The following is a 19913-nucleotide window of genomic DNA, read 5'->3' on the forward strand; positions in this document are numbered from 1 at the left end:
AGAACTAGAAAAAGTCAGTGCAGGGCAATTTTCAAATGCTCTTATGAGAGTCCATTGGAGTTTCTTGACAAGGGCTTCCAAAAACATCCCTCTATTGGGTTCCTCCTCATTTTTCTTTTGTCTTCCAAAAGTGATGGATTCAGGATTTGCTTTCAGGTATTTTGATAGCCATTGGAATGGTTAGAATCAGTGTCAGTTCCCTCTCAAAGCCTTCTAAATAGGGGGAGAAAACAAATTTATTCATCATTTTAGAACAATAGCTGGTTGTCTCCCTGTAAGTGGGCACTACAGTATTGGAGACCAAGATTTGAAGTCTTACATCTGAGCAGAACTTTCTGGTTAGGAACAAAAATCATCCATGAGAAATAATTATCTGAATAACTTTTTATATGGACTTAAGCCTAATGTCTGGGAAGTGTAATCCCATGAACTCTTAAAGAAGTATACTGATGACTGTACTCTTTGGTTATACTTTCCTTTTGGGTGTTTAAGAACATACAGTTGGCCCAAACAACTCAATTTATTTCTACACTTAAGGTCATTTGAGAATCTGTTCTTCAGGGGTCACATGGCCTTGGGAGGAGCTCCTGGCTCCTTTCTTTTACCAGTTCCATCTTTGTGAAGATAAGTCAAAAATGCCATTCAACCATGTCTGGCTTCATCTGGAAGCATGAATGAGATGTTTCCTCTAAATTGACCCTCCTCTTTGTAGACTGGACACTGGTTCAAGTCCATCTCGTGGGGTCTTCATGTCCTCCCTGAACAAGAGGACAGGTGACTCCCACATTTACAGGACATTTTGAGAGATGTTCCATAGTCCCCTGGAACTTGGTCGACCTCGGAGGGCAAGGGGCAAAAACTGTCCTTTAAGCCCCTCTGACCACATTAGTATAGGCCTTAAAGTATGGCTGTTAAACATCCAATAAGTTTAGTTCCACTAGTCTGATTCTTTTAATTATCATGTGCTATCTAGATAAGGCTTAGGTAAAGAACCAAACAGTCTCAGATAAACTTTGACTAGATTTATATTTTGTTCCTTAAACTAGTTGACTAAACTATGACCATAGAAATTTTAAGATTATGTATATATTATTTTGTCTCATCCTTTATATAAACTTGCCTGAATTTTAAGATGAGTGAAACAAAAGGCTATTAAGAAATTTCACTTTTGCTTCACTGATCTGGATGAGGGTTGTTAAGCACCCAGGTAAGGACATTTGTCTTTTAGCTAAGGCTGTCTTGTAAGGACTGACTTGCCCAATGGATAGCAAGACTACTGTTTGTAAAAAGTATACATTATAACTAAAGCAACAAAAAAACCCAAATGCAGCAAAACAAGTAGAGACCCCCCACAAATGCAAACAAACTTGAACACTTTGTTACCCATGAAAACATGCTTTCAATAATTTTGTTATAAAACACTAGACTGTACCATAGAGACAGACTTGGACAGACTTCCCTTATCACTAGAGCAGACTAAAACTATCAGGCTTCCAGATGACCCCACAAATGACAAAAACAAGGGAGGTTGCTATTGAGGAAAAACCTAAATTAGCTCTCTAGATTCATCTGCTCTTAGGTGACTTCAAAATCACTCATTCTGGGAGTCGCACAGCTGAGCCCTATGTGATTAGCTGTCCACTGCTGTAGACAACACGGGTAAAGTATGAGTTATGATATACAAGTTGCCTGGGTTACTTTGCAAAAACTTGAAAACTTCCTTTGCTAAAAACATTGGCTGTTAGAGCTTAATTGACTAAAGATAGCTGGCTGTTAGACAATTACAGTAGGCTAGAAGGCTTGTATGTTGGTCTTCATAGTCTTCTGTCTCTTTGGCTGCCTCAGCCTTGAATCAGACTCTAATCAGTAATGCAGCAGGCGTATTGATCATTTGAGAAATGCTATAGTACCAGGTGACTTGGCCTATTGTAGTAGACACATGCCTCTACCCCTTCCAGGTGCTTCTATTCCTCTGTGGTGTTTTCTCTACTTCTCAAGCCCTGAAAGCTCTTTAGCCTTATCAGAAGGCCCCAGCCAAACCATGAGGCCGAGATAAGCTTATGCATAATGACACCAGCAACAGAAAGGAATCTGCAATTCCAGAATCAAGTTGATCATTTGTTAGCCCACAAAGTACAAGGACAAGATATTTTTGCACAAGAAGAAATGTTTTGAAGTCTTTCTATAACTAACAGACGATTAGCATAAGGTTAGCTCATTTCAGAACAAATCAATGAAAGCCTGCTGCCCTCTTTGAACAGTAGGTAGCCCGCTCACCTTGGATTGGTGCTAGTTCCCTTCCCTTCTGCCAGTCCAATGTAGGGCTTCAATAAAGGAACTGTCTTGTTCATGATATGTGGCTTGGTCTAATTTCTGTTATTTCCATATGGCCCGGTTTACCATTTGGTATCAAAAAATATTCTTGTATAAAACTTTTATTTATTATTATTACTGTTTGTGCATGATATAAATGTGCGAGTGGAGGCACACATATGCCACATGTGGAGGTCAGAGATTGACTTTGTGGAATTGTTCTAGCCTTCCACCGATATGTGGGTTCTGGGGACTGAACTCGGGTCATTGGGTTTGTGTGGCAAGTTGCCTTTACCTGCTGAGCCATCTCACTGGCCCCAAAAGTATATTCTGATGAGACTTTTTTTTTTTTTTATAGTTGCAAACAGCATTGGAGAAACAACACAAGTTTAAGTTTTTAGTCTTAGGTTTAAAATATAATACATTTATTTTGGATTATTTCACATTTTCTACTTTGGACTCCTTTTGGTTTGCCTCTTGGGTTTGCGGTGTTTCTTTCTGATAATTACTACCTATCAGTATCAGCTATCAATACTCTCCCACTGTATTAACACATTAGATGGGTTGGCAACTCTAATGAACTGCTGCTTCACTAAATTACCTGTATTAATATCCTAACAGAAGCAACATGTAGATAAATATTCTATCTTCTGACTTCAAATACAGATATCTACAGCAGTGTCTTCCATGGGAGACACTCAACTACACTGCTACACTGATGATTTTTCCCATAAAATCATGTTTTAGTTAATAACAGGTGCTAAGTGGCATATGCTAAGGAAATACAAGGGAGCTATCAGGACCTGTGCCTAACTTCAAAGAGTTTTTATCTATTACAGGAGATGAGATTAGGATGCAAAAAATTCTTCAAAAACAAAACCAATAACAACACACACACACACACACACACACACACGAACCTAACACTGTAAGATATTTGAATAGAAATTCATGAAAGGAATTGGTGAGTAGGGCATTTATCTATTTATTTCCAATTGAATTTTTGTGATTTTCATACAATATAATTTCATGGTATTTAGATCCCCTCCCCTATCCATACCCCCCTTTATTGCCCCCTGACAATGTAATGTACTCTATCATATATATAGTAATGTCTATAGAGTCTAATTTTTCCCAAATGTCCTTCAGTGTGAGTCCATTCACTGGAGCCTAGTTAACCTTCCAAGAGTTCCATCCTCCCATCCCTGTGAGAGACTGTCTCTGCCCCTCCCAGCAACTATTGGTTGCCAAAATTTCCTTAGGTTGGGTTGGAGCTTCTTACCCACTTTCCCATGTCTATGCTGGGATTTTTTTCTGGTTTGAACTTACATGGGACTTGTGCACGCTGTCACCATTGCTGTGAGTAACTGACCAGCTATCTGGAAAACTCTGTTTCTTTTCTTACAGTCTTCTACAATGATCCCTGAAGCTTGGGAGGCAGAGGTTTGAAATAGGTGTCGAAGGGATAAGCACTCTGCAGCCTCTTATTCTTTGTGGGTTTCTGTGTTAATCACTATCTGATGCACAACTTCTCTGGTAAGAGTTGAGACATGCATTAATCTATGGGTATATAACAATAAATTATTAAGGATAGTTTAGTATGATAACTATTTAGTAGAAAACTAGTATTAGGCTCTCCTTTATGTCCTGTGACCTGTCTAGCCTCAGGTTTCTAAGCCTGATATCAATGTCAGACCATGGGCTTCATCCTTCGAAGTGGACCTTAAATCCAACTAGAATGTGGCTGGTTACTCCATAATATTCATGCCATTAATGCACCAGTAGGCATGTATTGCCAGGCCAGTTGTTATAGTTAACAGGATTCACACCTGGGTAAGTTGATGATTATTTTTTCCTTCTGGTAGTATGCATAGCACCTTCCAGCACTATGAAAGCTAGCCAATATATATAAGGCTCTGAAGTCAGTACCAGCTTGATTTCTCCTTGTTTGATCTATAGCTCATATATATATAGTGTCTTCATCAATAGGGTCTTAATCAAATTCTGGTGGGTAACCAAGAGCTGGGACAATGGTCAGTATTGTTTGAGGGTCCATGGGACCCTTGGTCAACAGCTTCGAGAGAGAGAGTCCATTTCTGGCATTGTGGTTTATTTTCTGCTAGCCTATGGGATCTGAAAGGGGCAATGTCCCCTGCTTACAGGATGACTCCTTTTAATCTCTTTTTATGATGTTTATGTGTATACTTTAAGAAGCTTCTATAGTGGCTTTTTCTAAAGCCCTACAGTGTTACTTATCCTTCCCTATGCGCCCCACTCTGCCCTGCCCTCCCCTTTTCCACCATTTAACCCTTCGTACTCTGATGTCTCACTTTCCTCTTTCCTATCACTGCATTCTAACCGACCCCCAGCGATTGTTTTCATTGCTCACAACTGCCCACTCCTTGTGCTTTTCTATGCAGCCTTTGTTTTCTGAATTGCTTCCAGCTGATCCTCATCACAATCCTGTGAGATAGGCAAGACCTTAACTGCATTTCACAGAGGAAGAAACTAAGATTCATAAACGTTAAAGTTGTCAAGGTCATCGAACCTAAAAAATGATGTAGTGGAACTAGATTTGATGCTACTTATTTAAAAATCAGAGATACTTTTCCAATTAGTCACCTCTAAATTTTCACAACTGAGTTGTTTATAAATATGATTTTGTACTTATAAAGTGATCTTTATATTCTCATTAAAAGGCACAAACTTTTCAAAGTTCTACTGAAAATACATATAAAATAAATATTTAAGTGCATGTATATAGCTGAAGGCTATATTACAAAAAAACGGTTCCAGACAGGAGAATCTCCCTTTGAATTTTTGGTCAGGGTAGCCCAAGACTCCTAAAATAACACAGGCTATCGCCACGGCCCTTGATTTTCTCCCAGAACTTGAAGGTAAGACCCTATTGCTGAAGACAGGCCACACTTTGGACACAGGGCTTGGAGCAATGGAAGGGTAGGATGGAGATGGGAGGTGGGATCGGAATGTGCTAAAAAACATTATATGAAATTCTCAAAGAATCAATCATTTTTTAAAGAGCTAAACTGTGGGATTCTGTACTATTCTTATCTGGTGCTCAGAAGCAGAGAAAATATTTCTCCAAGTAAATTTTTTTGCAATTCAAAGAGGAAAAATGAGATTCACATCTAGGAGATGTTGGATATGACAGCCCTGCCTGGGAAATTCACAGGGTGCTGGAAGCATTGACCTGGGTAAGTTAGTGTTTCTCAAATGCAATGGTAACTCAGACTTTTTTGTATCCCCATGATCATGGTTTCCTACTCCCACTGTGTTAGAGCTCATTTTGAAAGTTTCTTTTCCAGTTAGGAATAGAATTTAAAAACATACGTCTACTTTGAAATTTCGGATGCCAAATTGGCTGGCAAATGACTTGAATATAAATCTCATTCCCCATTAGCAGGAACATTCCTGTGAGGAAGAGTTCTTTCAGTTCAGTTTTTCCTTCTGTTCCATCCTTTGGCTGTTCCAGAGCCATTAACCGCCGTACTGTGACAGTTTGAAATAAACCAGTCCTGGCTGTGACAGACTCTGATGGATCCACACAGCTCTTTATTTTCTTCCCCATAGTGATCATTGTGGCACAAAATGATTTTTGAGGTTATAGGATAAGAAAAAAGTCACCTGAAAGCAGGCCTTATTGATCCTGTGGCAGGAGGTCTTAAACCAATCATGGAAGACATGGAACTGAACCACTTTTACCATCCCAGGGAAGAGTCAGTGGGTTAAGTTGAAAAGGATGGGCTTAGATCATAAAGCTGTTCTTTGAGGGGGCAGGGGGATTACATATTCATGTTCTTTGAAGATATCTATTTCTTCAGCGTTCTTAATTCTTGTTTATTCGTGCTCCCTAGTTGATTTCAGGCACAAAGAAGAAAACCTTAATTCTCTATTATGACCACACCCAGTCAATGATTAGTAGGAAGACTGCTTTTTAAAATAACCATATTTTGTTGCCTTGATTGGAATGCCTCAGTGTCTGATACTTTTCTAAATATTATTTCTTGAATATGAGTTTTAAAATTGAATCTCAGTGAAAAAAAAGCTGAAAGGAAATTCACCATATAGTAACAATGACAGTTTTCTCAAAAAGTGGAATGGTGGGTGATTTTATTTTTTCTTATATTTTACATACCTTCTGTAATATTGCTATAATGATGAATATTCCTATTACAAAAATAAAATACATTCAAATTATGTAAAACTTAGTAGTGTCTTATTTTATCCTATACATGGTGCAAAAGTTTTGGATTTTTCCCTTAGTTGCTACCTTCAAAAGCAGAGGGGGCATAAAGATTGTAAGAGCCAGAGGTGGTGGATGACCACAGGGGAAACAGAGTGTTTCAGACAGCTGATCAGTTACACATATGAACGCATAGCAATTGCGACAAGCATGCACAAGTCCCATGTGACCTCCAACCAGACAAAATCCCAGCATACACTGGGGGAAGTGGGTAAGAAATCCTAACCCAACCTAAGGAACTTTTGGCAACTGACGGCTGCTGGAGGGGGCAGAGACAGTCTCAAGAATGGAACTCTTGGTAAGTTAGCCAAGCTCCAGTGGATGAACCCACACAGAAGGACATTTGAGAAAACAAATTAGACTACATGGGCTGAAACATGTGATGTGTGTGTGTGTGTGTGTGTGTGTGTGTGTGTGTGTGTGTGTGTTGGGCAGGGGGCAGTGGGGGAAGGTTTGGATAGGGGAGGGAATCTAAACACCATCAAATAACATTATATGAGAATTGCAAAAAAGTCAACAATTTTATTTAGAAAAAGCAGTGATGTGGGCATGGTAAACAGATAATATTGCCCATAGCAGTTGTGTGCCACAACAAGATGATCACATAATGATGATTAAATATCTAGGTCTGCCTCCAATAAGGAAATGAGAAATGGCCTAATTACTGTAGTTTGCAATAAAAACCCATTCATTTATCATTTTACCAAACATTACGTCCAGAATTTTATAGAAAGAACATTTTTAATCTGTAACTTTCCTCCTTCATAATGTGATGTTCTCTTGATCAGACATAGGGATTCTAGGGGCATTGCTGGGGACAGGCTGCCAGCCTTACCAGAGCTTGTGGAGGCAGCAATGTGGGTTTGCATACGTCCAGTCCCAGCAGCTCTTGCCCTCAACAGTTCAGCAGCAGGCATCCGGCTGTCTTGCCCCCTTGCATTTCTTACATGGATCTATTTCCTATTGGTTTTGGCACAGGTAAGACCAGGAAAACATTACAGGTAAGATATAGTCAATCCAGCTGGTTTTCCACCCCCTGAGAGAAACTGGAAATTAGTTATAAGGAGTAAGGATTTTGAAGATATAGGGGAAATTATTGTCTGTGTTTAATAAATCTCTAAGATCATTCCCTAAATTCCATACATAGGCTTTAAATTTAGACAATGTAGTTTCACACGATTGGGTGAGGTTTCCTTATCTGTCTATTATTCCTAGGGCTAATAAATCTTCATGACAAAAAGTTTTCCAATAAAGTTAATATTGAATTATTCTGAATTTAATAATACACTTTATGGGCATTCTAGTGCCCTTGTGTCCCTTCCATTTCTTTCATCTGAATGAAAATTATTTCATGACTTGTCACAAGAAACTGGGGCAATTATAAAATCTGTAGCACCTGCTAAGTAACACAAAGGGTAGGCGCCACATGCGTTTTAAGGGAAAAAGCAGATGCCACACATTCACAAAAACAAACCAACAACAACAAAAATCCAACACACTACTAATGACTTGGGAGTAAATTTTTGGATTATGTGCCTGTCATATTTCATATTTCCCTGACATTTCTTTGTAGTCTTTTGCATGTTTGTCACATGCATCACAGACATGTATAAGTGTTGATTGAATGTACATATTAGAGTTCTTTAGAGAAACAGAGCCAATAATATTTTCACAGAGATTTCACTGAAGGAATTGGCTCCTGAGTATGGAAGCTAGCCAGTTAAAGCAGGTAGGGTGAGCTGGCAGGTTGGAGACCCAGGAAGGCATGAATGTGGCTGTAGCAGTCTAAAGGCTGCCTGCTGCAGAATTTCCTCTTGAGGCGGTCATTCAGATCTTATTTGTGGGCTTTTGTCTGGTTGGATAAAGCCCAACCATACTGTAAAGTTCAGTTGATTTTATTTGAAGTCCATCAATTTACATGTTAAGCTCTAATGCATCTAAAAGCACTCTTAGAAATATCTAGAATGCAGAGCCCCCCCCCTTATACATTGTTCTCTTCTATGCTTTTAGTCACCCACAAAAGATAACTGAAATCTCAGAATATTAAATGGAGAATTCTTGAAACAATTTGTAAGTTTTAAATTTCATGCTGTTCTGAGTAGCACGGCAAATCCTGCTCAGCTTTGCTTGGGAAGCAGAACTTTCTTCCGTCTGCCATATCCACGCCCTTCATTCTACCTGCCTAGAGGATCACGGTGACTGTTATGACATTTTAGTGCTTGCATTCAGAAAACTTTAGATGGTGGCCTAATCTTACCATGTAGATGTTATGTTGTAAGTTGAAAAAGGATGAATACAGTAATGGCAAGGGGAGAGATTTTCATAACCAGAATACTGTTTTAATTATTCAATTTTACTATTAGTTATGATTGTTAATGCTTTATGGTAGATGCATTAGAAATTAATTTTATTACAGGTTTGTATGTGTATTATAGTTCTAAATTTTAAAAAAGCTGTGCATATAATGTTTGTTAATGTGGTTTTAAGTACTCCTTGTGGATATTGGAATATGTTGCTAAAATTCCTTCCCTGGGAGAGATATGAGCATCTGCTCCCTCCTAAAGGTCCCAATAATACATCACAATATGATCCCACCAAAGTTCATCCCGGGGAACAAATAAATTTTGGGGCACTTAATACTGGACATGAGTGAGGAAGTTCTGGACAGAAGCCTGGGTGACTCCAAGGCAGCCACACTGGAAAGTCTTCCTCCAGCATGACAATGGCTTTCCCATAGTGTAGATGGAAACTGATTTGCCTAGTCCTTGTCAGCCTGTGTACTTGAGCCCCTCCATGAGACTCCAAGACCACTTGCAGTTAGGGCAGAAGTGCATACAAATTACTGGGGGGTGTGGCCAGAGACTCAGGTGAGGACTCTCTACTTTCCTTGGCTTTCTCATACAATCCATTTGACTTCAAGAACCAGCTTAAATAGAACCCTGTTTTGAAGAACTCACCTCCTCCCTCTGCTTCCACAGTATTTGGAAGCGTCTTTATTTGAGCATATGGGATATGTTGTGCGGTACATTTATCTTTCCCATTAGGATGTGAGCGCCCCAGTATAAAATAGTGACTTACTAATTTTCATATTCAGTTAACACTATCCAGGAAGGCCTAGGTTCACAGTGACTGTTAGACGGATGATTATTTGCTGAATGAATTGTGGTTCCGAAGTCTGTATTTCTACATTCTGATATCTGTAACTGGGGAGGGAAGAGTTTCACAGAGATCATGGGGATGGCCTTATGTTCTCTTGAGAGTCTGGTCCATACAGGGCACTGTAGGCAGCAGGGGAATCTTACTGAAAGAAAGTGAGAAACAGAAAGAAGTGGGGTATCTGATAACGAACATCCCTTATCTTGATTTTTTTTCTTGCGTTCATCTTAACATTTCCTACACTCTTGTCTTACACTCATTGACTAGTAACAAATTGACATAAAATGAGACCATTGCTTTTAAGCATCAGGCTTCATGTTTGCTTAGTGTTGTCTCATACAGAGTGATTGAATTACAGGAAGCGCAGCATTTTCCTGATCCTTTCTCATCTGTCTTTACGTATCAAGTTCCTATGAGCAGCCTAGATAAACTAAGGAAGTTACTCACTTGCTGGCCTTCATGAATCTTTAGGCTATGGACTTGATGACAAGAAAAATAACTGGAAGTTCTTGAGCTAGAATTGTAGATTGTTTAATGAGACAAAACAGCATTGGAATCAGGAAAATAATATGCGTTGTGTTAGGACAACAGGAAATGTGTGTTGAGATGAGGTGGGCGAGTACAGTTATACTCGTGCACTTCAGATATTTTGTATTTAAACTCTCAAGGATCTGACTCACCACACCAAATTTCCTTCAACATTTTTTCTTTGCATAATTGAGTGCTCAGCTGGATGCTGTACTCTATGATCCTGATTTCCTTCCTAATTGCACAAGTGGCTGAGCCCTTACAATGCCATATTTCTGCTCATTTGCATTTACACAATATATTTCACCATGTGGTTCAAACGTACCATTTGAACATGGAGTTCTGTCTCTGTCTTTAGGATTCTTACAATGGCTGGGTCCACGAATAGAGCAAATCTGGGGAGAGCTTCTATAATCTCAATATGAGACTGTCTTCTTACAATCGGCCAATGTTCAGCTGGCTTCTGAAGTGATGCTGAGCAGTAATTCAAATGGAAGAACACAGCAATAGGCAGAGGGAAAGAACACCCAAGGTGATCATTTAGAAATCGTTTTCAGGTCAGAATAAAAGAACATGGGATTTGTTTTATTTTATTCCAAACACCATATAATCAAAAGGGCCTCAGACTCCCTAGGAGTTCACTACATGGGGTTGCTTTATACACTGTTGAACAAAGCTGGAAAGAATTCTTGCCTTGTATTCCCTTTCTAACCCACATACTTGTTTTCAAATAAAATGAAGGGGTCTCTACAGTCAAATAATATAGTTTCAGAAAATGCTGTAACTTCAGTTTCTTCAGAGGACCTGTTGATCAAATATAGCACACGCTTCAGGTAGCAAAGCCTGTTTATGATGTGAGCTATCTGCTGCATTATGAATTTTGAAAGCATTCTCCTTTCAGGGGAATTAAATAAGCAGGAGTTGCTGAGCTGTTCTGCATGGAAATCCTCAAAACAGAGACGGTGGCATCCTCCTGGGCTCATCATGCTGCACATCCCTTCTGGCAGGGCTCCTCAGCTTCTACTTCAGGACACGTTGGCCCTATTCTTCTTTGTTGTGGGTGTCCATTCAGTGCATTGAAGATTGTTTAGCAGCACTCCTGGTCTCTACTACTGACATGTCAGCAGTACTTCCAGGCAAGACAACCCAAAATATCTCCAAACATTCTCAAATGTCCTGTGGGGGAAAACTGCCTTGGCTGGGAACCACTGTGCTAAAATAACAATTTTGGTGACTGTGATTAACTTACCTGAATCATGAAGTCTAAAGTCTAATAGACAAAGTGTCAAGGTTTAGCTGTACTGTGGATACTGAACAGTCATCAGATCCCTCCAGGTTTATAACCAAAATGACCCAGAGTTTTAGAATCAGTGCAACAAGTTTCTAACTGTACTGTGCATTCATCACATTTCTCAAGAGAAGTGAGAGAAGATGGGTAAACGGTGCTAGAGAGGTGGATAGCAGGAGAGATGTGTTCAGGAATGTTCTCGTGCTTGTGGAGGCACAGTGTTACAAGGTACAGTTTGTGGGTTATATATCCAGAAAAGCCTGAATGGGTAGGGTAGAGTGGTAGTGGGGGACACTTGTCTACGTCTCAGAATCAGGAGACACCAGAACACGAGGCTATGATGTCCAAAAGTGGAGTATTATCTCCAGATGCCCAGCTCTGGCAGAGAGAACACCCATTCCTCCAGCCGTGTTCTATTCAGACCCTCCATGATTGGGGTGCTGCCTGCCCACATGGATGAAGGCAATATTCCTTAGTCTGCTTTTTATACTAATCTCTTCCAGAAACACCCTCACAGAACAACCCCAAATGATGTTATATCAGGGTGTTCCTTAGCCCTACGAAGTTGACATGAAATCAACTCTCACACCTGATTTTGCTCTAAGACTTCGCTAGCTCTTCAGCACAAGCCAAATATAAACACACACACCACCTACTAACTCATCGGTTTTTCCATTGAAGATTTCTTTTGATCCATAAATCAAATCCTTCAGACCCAAATAGATTATTACTATTCTTTGAGGTATTTAGTGTATAGAGTATCACTGCTGATTATACTCTGTAATATTTCAAATTAGAATAAAAATCTTATACTTTTTGATGATCCACAAATTGGCTTCATAAATCTATATTCACCTGAAGTTATAAATACAGAAAGTAATTTGTGAGCCTGCCAGCCAAATCTTAGAGGTGTGCTTTGATTTACAAGTCTCTCTTCTTTTTAATGTTAGTTGTAGCAAAACTGTTTTTAGTGTTTTATAAGTCTAAAAATGAATTTCCACATCCTTAAATGGGTTTACAAACCTTAATATAGATTTACAAGTCCTGAAACAGATTTGAAAATCATGCCAGTAAATCCTGGATAAAATGACTTGATTTACAAACCTGGATTCTGCACCTGGTTTTCCAGGAAGTGATTTATAAGTCAGGAGTTGAGCATACCCCTGGCAGAGTGAACTGCTCTCTCTCTCTCTGGGAAGTCTTTGTCTCCTCATACAATTGCACAGGACTGATTTACAAGGCTGCAGCCCAGGCTGGCAAAGTCTCCTCTGGCTGTGACATGTTGGGGCTGGTGAGGGAAAAGGGCCACATCCCTCAGGGTGGCTAAAGTGGCCACTAATCAGAAGGAAGGCAGCAAGTCATTCATCTTCTTGGTCAGAAATGGAAAGTAGAGGCTCCAGGTTCCAAACCTCAGTGAAGCAGCCAAGACACATGCAAGACACCAGGGGAGCTTCTCGTCAAAGCTAGCATTTACATTGTGCACGGGCGAAGAGATTGGGTCATTCCTCAGGTGGAATGGAGGAGGCACACCTGCTCCCTTAGCCGCATAGTGCTACTGATGACACCTGGTACAGCTAATAGGTGATGGTGGCTATTCGGGGGGAGGGGGGCAGAACAGGAAAAGGGAGAAAGTTCTTGCTATTGTGTTCACTTCTTACCTGTTTGTATGACTTTCACAGAGACCATACGCTAATTTCATATTGGGGAAACACCAGAAAGAGGCTTTCTCATTAATATAACGGAGACGGGAGTTTGGGTTTTCCTTGCTCTTTGTGAAGTGCCTACAGGAGCCATCACATAGGCCCCTTCTACTATCAGAGCTTTGCTGCAGTCTTCATAGGAGCCCCTTGTCTCTGTAGCACCCCTAGAATCCTCCCAGAGAAGGCTTTCTTGCTTGCTAATTCATTTCCTTGGACCAGGCAAGGCAGCAGCCCTGCTCCAGATGTGGACATCGAAGCTCCAGTGGACAAGCAGTTTGTTGCCTCCAAAAGAAAATTTAAATGACACAGACAGTATTTGGACAAGTTCTGGCCTTTTGGCTGTAAGATCAGACCTCTTCCCATGATAGCAACACCCGTCCTCCAACCTCTTCACTGCAGAGGTGCAAACGCACACTCTGGTATCCTCTGGCTAGTGGCCCAGCTGCCCCTTACCATTGTGTTATGTCTCCACCTATGATCCCACTAAAGCCTGCCAATAATGGGCTCCTTTGAGAGACTAGGAGCCATTAAATTCTTCCCCACTCACTCTTTTTCTTGGTGAATTGTTCTTTCTCTGGTATATACAATTCCTCTGAATCAACTTGTGCTCTTCAATAATTCTGCCCAGTGTCCTCAAAGACATGACTTTGCTCACACACTTTTGGTTTGCTTGCTTTTGTAAAACACTTCTGACCGCTGTACCTTCGAGGGAGCCTTCAGAGCACTGCGACAGCTGTCTTTGTCATCTGCTAGGTGGTGGGCCACCTCCTCCCCCGATGTCTTTCATTGTTGATGAGGAAGCTCAGATTTAAAGTTAGGCTGTGTTTTGTCCTGGTTCTATTACTTTGTCAAACAAAGACTGGAAAGCCTCAATTTATTCAAATGAGAAAATATTTTAACCTTTCTACCTTCTTAACACAGTCATCACAATGCTTAAATGAGATAAAATGGGGCAAAATGTTTTGAAGACTTTCAGTGCTATCTGACCATAAGCTTCTAATATATCCTCACAATTAGAGTCAGGAAAGTTTAAGAGTGGCTGAGGCCCCGTTCCTTCAAGTAACAGTAATGGTGATTTAGATAGTAATTACAATTTGGTTACATGATATATGAATTTGAATTATGTAAATTTGAAGCATTACAATATAAAATATCAATAATATCTTATTTAAATGTAAATGTTGAGATAAAAGCAGTCCTGCAAAGTAAAAAGAAATAGTTGCTAAAAATGTAGCAATTGAAAGCTGCAGGGCTGAGTAAATTATAAACTGTATATGTGATATTGTTGCTGGCAGTGCCTCTTTAGCTACAAAGAGAAAGAGCACTCATTCTTTGTCAGAAAGCTGTGAACTGTGCCTTTGCTCCTTGTGTTGAAATGTGCTATTTTAAATTCACTTTAGTATAATGAAACAATATAAAGAGCCAATAGAAATGTCATTCAAATTTTCATCAAGCCGTGGTGTTAGAATTAAGGCAATGAATCTCCTCCTTTTCTGCCTTCCAAAGTAGTAACCTTGCAACTTAATTTAGGTGTTTAAAATACCATTTTTATTGTGCAATTGTTTGACAGAAAGAACTTTGGGAAATATTGCAGATAACTGGAGTAAACAAAGACAGAGCAGCAAAACAAGTCTCTAGTCATCTCATCTAGTGAAGGTCACTGGAAAAAAACTGGTAAGATGATGGAGGTATCACCACACTATAAACTCCTGTACTGTGTCTCCAGGCCACAGAGAGCACACAGAAAACTCTAAGAATAAAACTCACTATTTAAATTTATTCCTGGGAGGAAATTAGCTTTGCTCTTGACACGTCTAGGAACACTTGCTAGGAAATCCTCTCTTGTACACATAATTCTGGTTTCCCTATGTGGCAAAGATGGAATCCCTAGTTAAGACTTGCAGCTGGACGATGGGCACGGTAGGTAAGGCTGTGACTAAGACACTGCTGTCTCTCACTCTAAGTTCTTCCTCTTTTTACATCTATTCTGTTGGCTTCTTGAGAGCAGAAAAAGTCTGTTCATATTCACCTGACTTTCTTCAGTATTTAGTAAAAATAAAACGGGCTCTCAATAGATGTTTTGAAATAATTGATTTAAAATACACACCTGTATCATTCACTGACTCTATGTGTGTGGGGGGGGTCTAGTAAGAATTTCACTCCATGTTGAAAGATTATTTCAATAGATGAGGTGTTTTGTTCACAATAAGTCCACTGATTTGTACCTGGGCTTAGACTTAAGATGTGATTTGAGGGCCCTGCTGATTGCAAAATGATTGGTTAAATCTTTGCTTATTGTCAAAGCGCTTTACAGAGCACACCAGCATACTAAATAGAAACTTTCTAGTCTAAATAAACCAGGTAATCCAAACATTATATACAAATCTACAGACTCAATGAAAACCTTAACATGGAAGATCTACAATAAACACATTTGTATGTAAAACTTAATTTCATGAACAGAAAAAGACCTACAGTCTTGAATTTTTCATATATGGGCAATACCCCTGTTTCTGTCCATAATGCCTGAGTCAGGACTAACAGATACATAACAGGTATGAATTCAGGGTGAGCCTAAAGCTACTAACAATAACAAGGACTTAGCAAAAATAATTTAAAGGGCATGCACCATTTCCCTGCCCTGGGAATTAGGTCCAAAGGTTGTGAAGCTGGCTTAGGGAAAAAATGCCTCTATTTTTGCTAATCTTGAACTAAAATTTCACATCTACTTACACCTCTAATTTTGTTAACCTTGAACTTAAATTTCATATCTTCATCTCTTATGCAGATAACGTACACATAGACATACACACACACACACACACACACACACACACATACACACACACTGTCGAAGTGAGTGATATTTGTGACCTTGATGCAGGATCTTTACCCATCATATTACTGTTAATACAACCGTCTTGAAGTTTGTGTAGATTTGTATCCATTTTGAAATTATAGATTCAGTTATTTAATGCATGAAGGAAGCACATGGATAAATAACCATCAAAAATTTAAATATGACATATAGTCTTATACTATAACTTGTTTCTTTGTAACCCCATTAATTTTATTTCGTGCCTTTAAGAACTATCTCTTGATGAAGATGAAGGATCCTCATAGCATTCCTGAAGGAAATGATGGCTTAGACAAGGTGAGGAAGTCACAGTCTCGTGGTAGCCAAATCCATGGCTAAGTTGTCTTATTTGGGAATTAACTGGTCATTAAACTTTGAAGAACAAAAGTCTAATTCGTAATTGACAATGATAAGGTCCTTTATGAGCAGTGACTGAAAGGTCTGATTTGTTACTGATATGTTCCAAAGTATCTGTAAGAGAAGCCAATTTCTAATCCTTTGTTCTTTTGTTTTTCCTTATATTGGTTCAAAAGTACCTTTGACTTTTGTCTTTTTGGATCTTCTAAGCAACCTGTGATTCTTTTGTAAAGCAACATAAAACAGAACCATGATCTTAATTCTTTATGCCTTAAGCTCACATAAGAGATTTGCAATGCAGCAGTATTATATAGACTGATTATGCTCTACAAAAAAGCAGTGGCAGCAACAATAATTCCCAAAGTGGTTTTTGTTCACTGCAATGAGTGATATTTGTTGCATTAAGAAGTATTTCCTAATTATATATGGCTGTTTCCTTGCCAAGTGCTGACCAGAGCTGGCCTTCCTCTTCCAAGCTGACAGAAGGTTTCAGGTTGAAAGGGATTTGGACTTGAAACTGAATTTCTAATCTGACCAGCTCCCCAAATGGGGCTTCTGTTCTTGGCAAAAATGTTTCCTGCATATTTCCAGAAAGCCATCAATTATTCAGAGGGACCTTTCAAATGTCAGCAGCTCAAATAAGAAAATGTGCCGTGACAGAATCAAGTAAGAATGGGAAGTCCCAGGTTGAGTAGATCCTGCTAAAAGTGAGTTTCCCTTATCAGGGTTCCAGTCTCCAGGAAGGTTACCATTCAGTAGCTCTCTAGGCAGTCTGGGTCAAGAGGGATTCTGAGCACTACAATTTTAACCTAACTATCCGGAGGTGGATGGCCTGTGATACTGAGTCTTTCTTTCTTATGTTGTATTCCTTGAGAAGTACTAATAAATCTCATGTAACTATCTTAATTTTTATTAGCATATATGTTTATTATACATAATAAAGGGTTTCATTATGACATTTTCAGATATGTATATTTATATATAATGCATTTTGATCACATCTCCCATTACTTAACTCTTTTCTCCTTTCCCATCCCACTGAGGTAATATCCTTTCTCTTCTTAGCTATTCCTGCTTCTACTTTCAAGCCTTGTGTGTGTGTGTGTGTGTGTGTGTGTGTGTGTGTGTGTGTGTGACTCAGTGAGTTTTATTAGGGCTACTTACATAAGCAAGGGTGAGAGGTTATTTCCAGAAGCATGAAGAACTTACTAATGGCTACACCACTGAAACAAATGCCTCCTGCTTCCCTAGCAGCCATTATCTGCCTATAGATCCTCGGAGAGGGGTGTGGCCTCATGAGCCTCTCCCTCCTAGCAACCTTCAACTATCTATAAATCCAGGGAGGCCTTACGAGTCCTCGCGTCCAGGATAGAACAATGACTTACTGTCAGTACTTTGGTCATTTTTGAATTTCTAAAGTAACTGCTGCCCACAGCAGAAAAAAAGTTTCTCTAAAGCACTAATCTGTGGGCGTAAATATAGATACTTAGAAATCAGTTTGATGGGTCCACTTAGCAAAACAAAGCTTTTCCACTGGAAGGTATGACCTCTCTAGAGAAGGACTTTTGACCAGGCTTACAGTACCAGGTGTGAATCTTCGCCTGTGGCGTGGGCCTCAAATTCAGTCAGTAGGTGATTAGTTACTACCATAATATACTTGCCACTATCACAACAGTGGGTACATCTTGCCCAGTGGATCAGTAGGTAGCTTACAGTGTCCACAGTTGGTTGAGTAAAACTGTTGATGACTTTTCTCCCCCTGAAGCCTGCATAGTACTTTCAATACTATGAAAGAGCATAAAAATCCAATGACTAGGTCAAGACGTGGCTTGTGCAAGTAGTGAAGGTGATGGCATGAACTAGAACTATAGCAGCAGCACGGGGAGGGATTGAATGTATGTAATAGAACACCTTTCACAGCTTAACATTTTTGTAGGAATGGGGATGGGGGAAATGCAAAGATGACTTGGAGGGTTGACAAAGGAAAAGAGAAGCAATAAAAACAAAGACAATGGGAGAAGTGTTGAGCCCATCAGGCTCCAACAGGCAGTTCCAAACCCATGGACAATCCTGGTTAAACCCAGTGGGTCACAAAATAACAACAACAACAACAAAAGGCATGGAAACAGGAAAAGGCAGGAGGAGGGGCTGGCGAGATGGCTCAGTGGTTAAAAGCACTGCAGAGAACTTGTAGAGAACCCAAGTTCAATTCCCAGCACCCACATGGTGGCTAACAACCATCTGTAACTCCAGTTCCAGGAGCTATGAAGACCTCTTCTGACCTCCATGGGCATTGCATGACACAGGTGCACTTACATACATGCAGGCAATGCACACATACACATAAAACAAAACCAATAATTAAAATATTTTAAAAAGGAAAATGGGGAAAGGATTTTTAGGGGAAGGTGGGGGTAGAAGGAATGGGAGGGAGATGAAAGAGGGTGTGAAGGGAGAGGAGGCACAATGCATTATTTCCACGTATGAACTTTCCCAAGAACAAATTTAATTTTAGAAAGTTGTTGGGATAAATTGGACTGTGGGTAAGCAAGATGGAAAAGCTAAAGATATCATTTAGGAGTCAGATGAAGTCAAATTGTGTGAGAGACTTCTGAGTAGAAGTGGCCAGCAAGCTGTTAAGGATTTGAATATGGAGTACAAGGAGAGGTGAGGAGTCAAGGGTAAATTTAGTTTCTGTCCCAAACTTGTTACAGTTTTTAGGTGGAAGCTTATAGATCCCTGAAAGAAGAACTCAAGTAAGAAGGCTGAGGTCAGAACACTGGCAATGTCAAGTCTTTGTAGGAGTGTGGTGGGCTATAAGAGTGGAGGACTGGAAAACCTACGAGGATCAGATGGTTGTTTAAAGAGGGAGGGGACCCAATTGCTGAAGACATGAAGTACTTTAAACACAAGAGTTGGGGTAACTGAGCTGGACCTGAACTGGAAGCCTCCTCCCCAAAGATTCATTCTCATAGTATCAGAGGTACTGTGTAAGCTGCCAAGGGAGAAAAACAGTTAATAGTCCTACCAAGCTATAAAATCGATGAACCACAACAGTGACCAGCCCAGCAAATTATCTCTGTTGGTGCAATAATGGCACTTTTATCTTGGGGATAATCAACAGCTGTCTAATTGGACTTAATGCCCACTCAATAGGAGTGAATCTATGCACAGTACTATAAACATACCCAAGTACACTTAGTTGGAAAGGTCATACACCCTAGAGAAGAACCTACTAATGTCATTTTCCTAGATCAGTGTAATATCTTACTACAGTCTAAATACACATCCTTATAGTCACAGACGGGTATAGCTCTCACCACTCATCAAAGAAGTTTTTGCAACAGACAGAGACTATTACAAAGTTCCACAACTGGCCAAAATACAGAGAAGACGTGATTGTGAGGTGCCCAGCCCTAAGTGATACATCTACAATGCAGCCTCTAAACC

Source organism: Nannospalax galili, unplaced genomic scaffold, assembly GCF_000622305.1.
Source record: "Nannospalax galili isolate Female #2095 unplaced genomic scaffold, S.galili_v1.0 scaffold1299, whole genome shotgun sequence".
Classification (NCBI taxonomy): Eukaryota; Metazoa; Chordata; class Mammalia; order Rodentia; family Spalacidae; genus Nannospalax; species Nannospalax galili.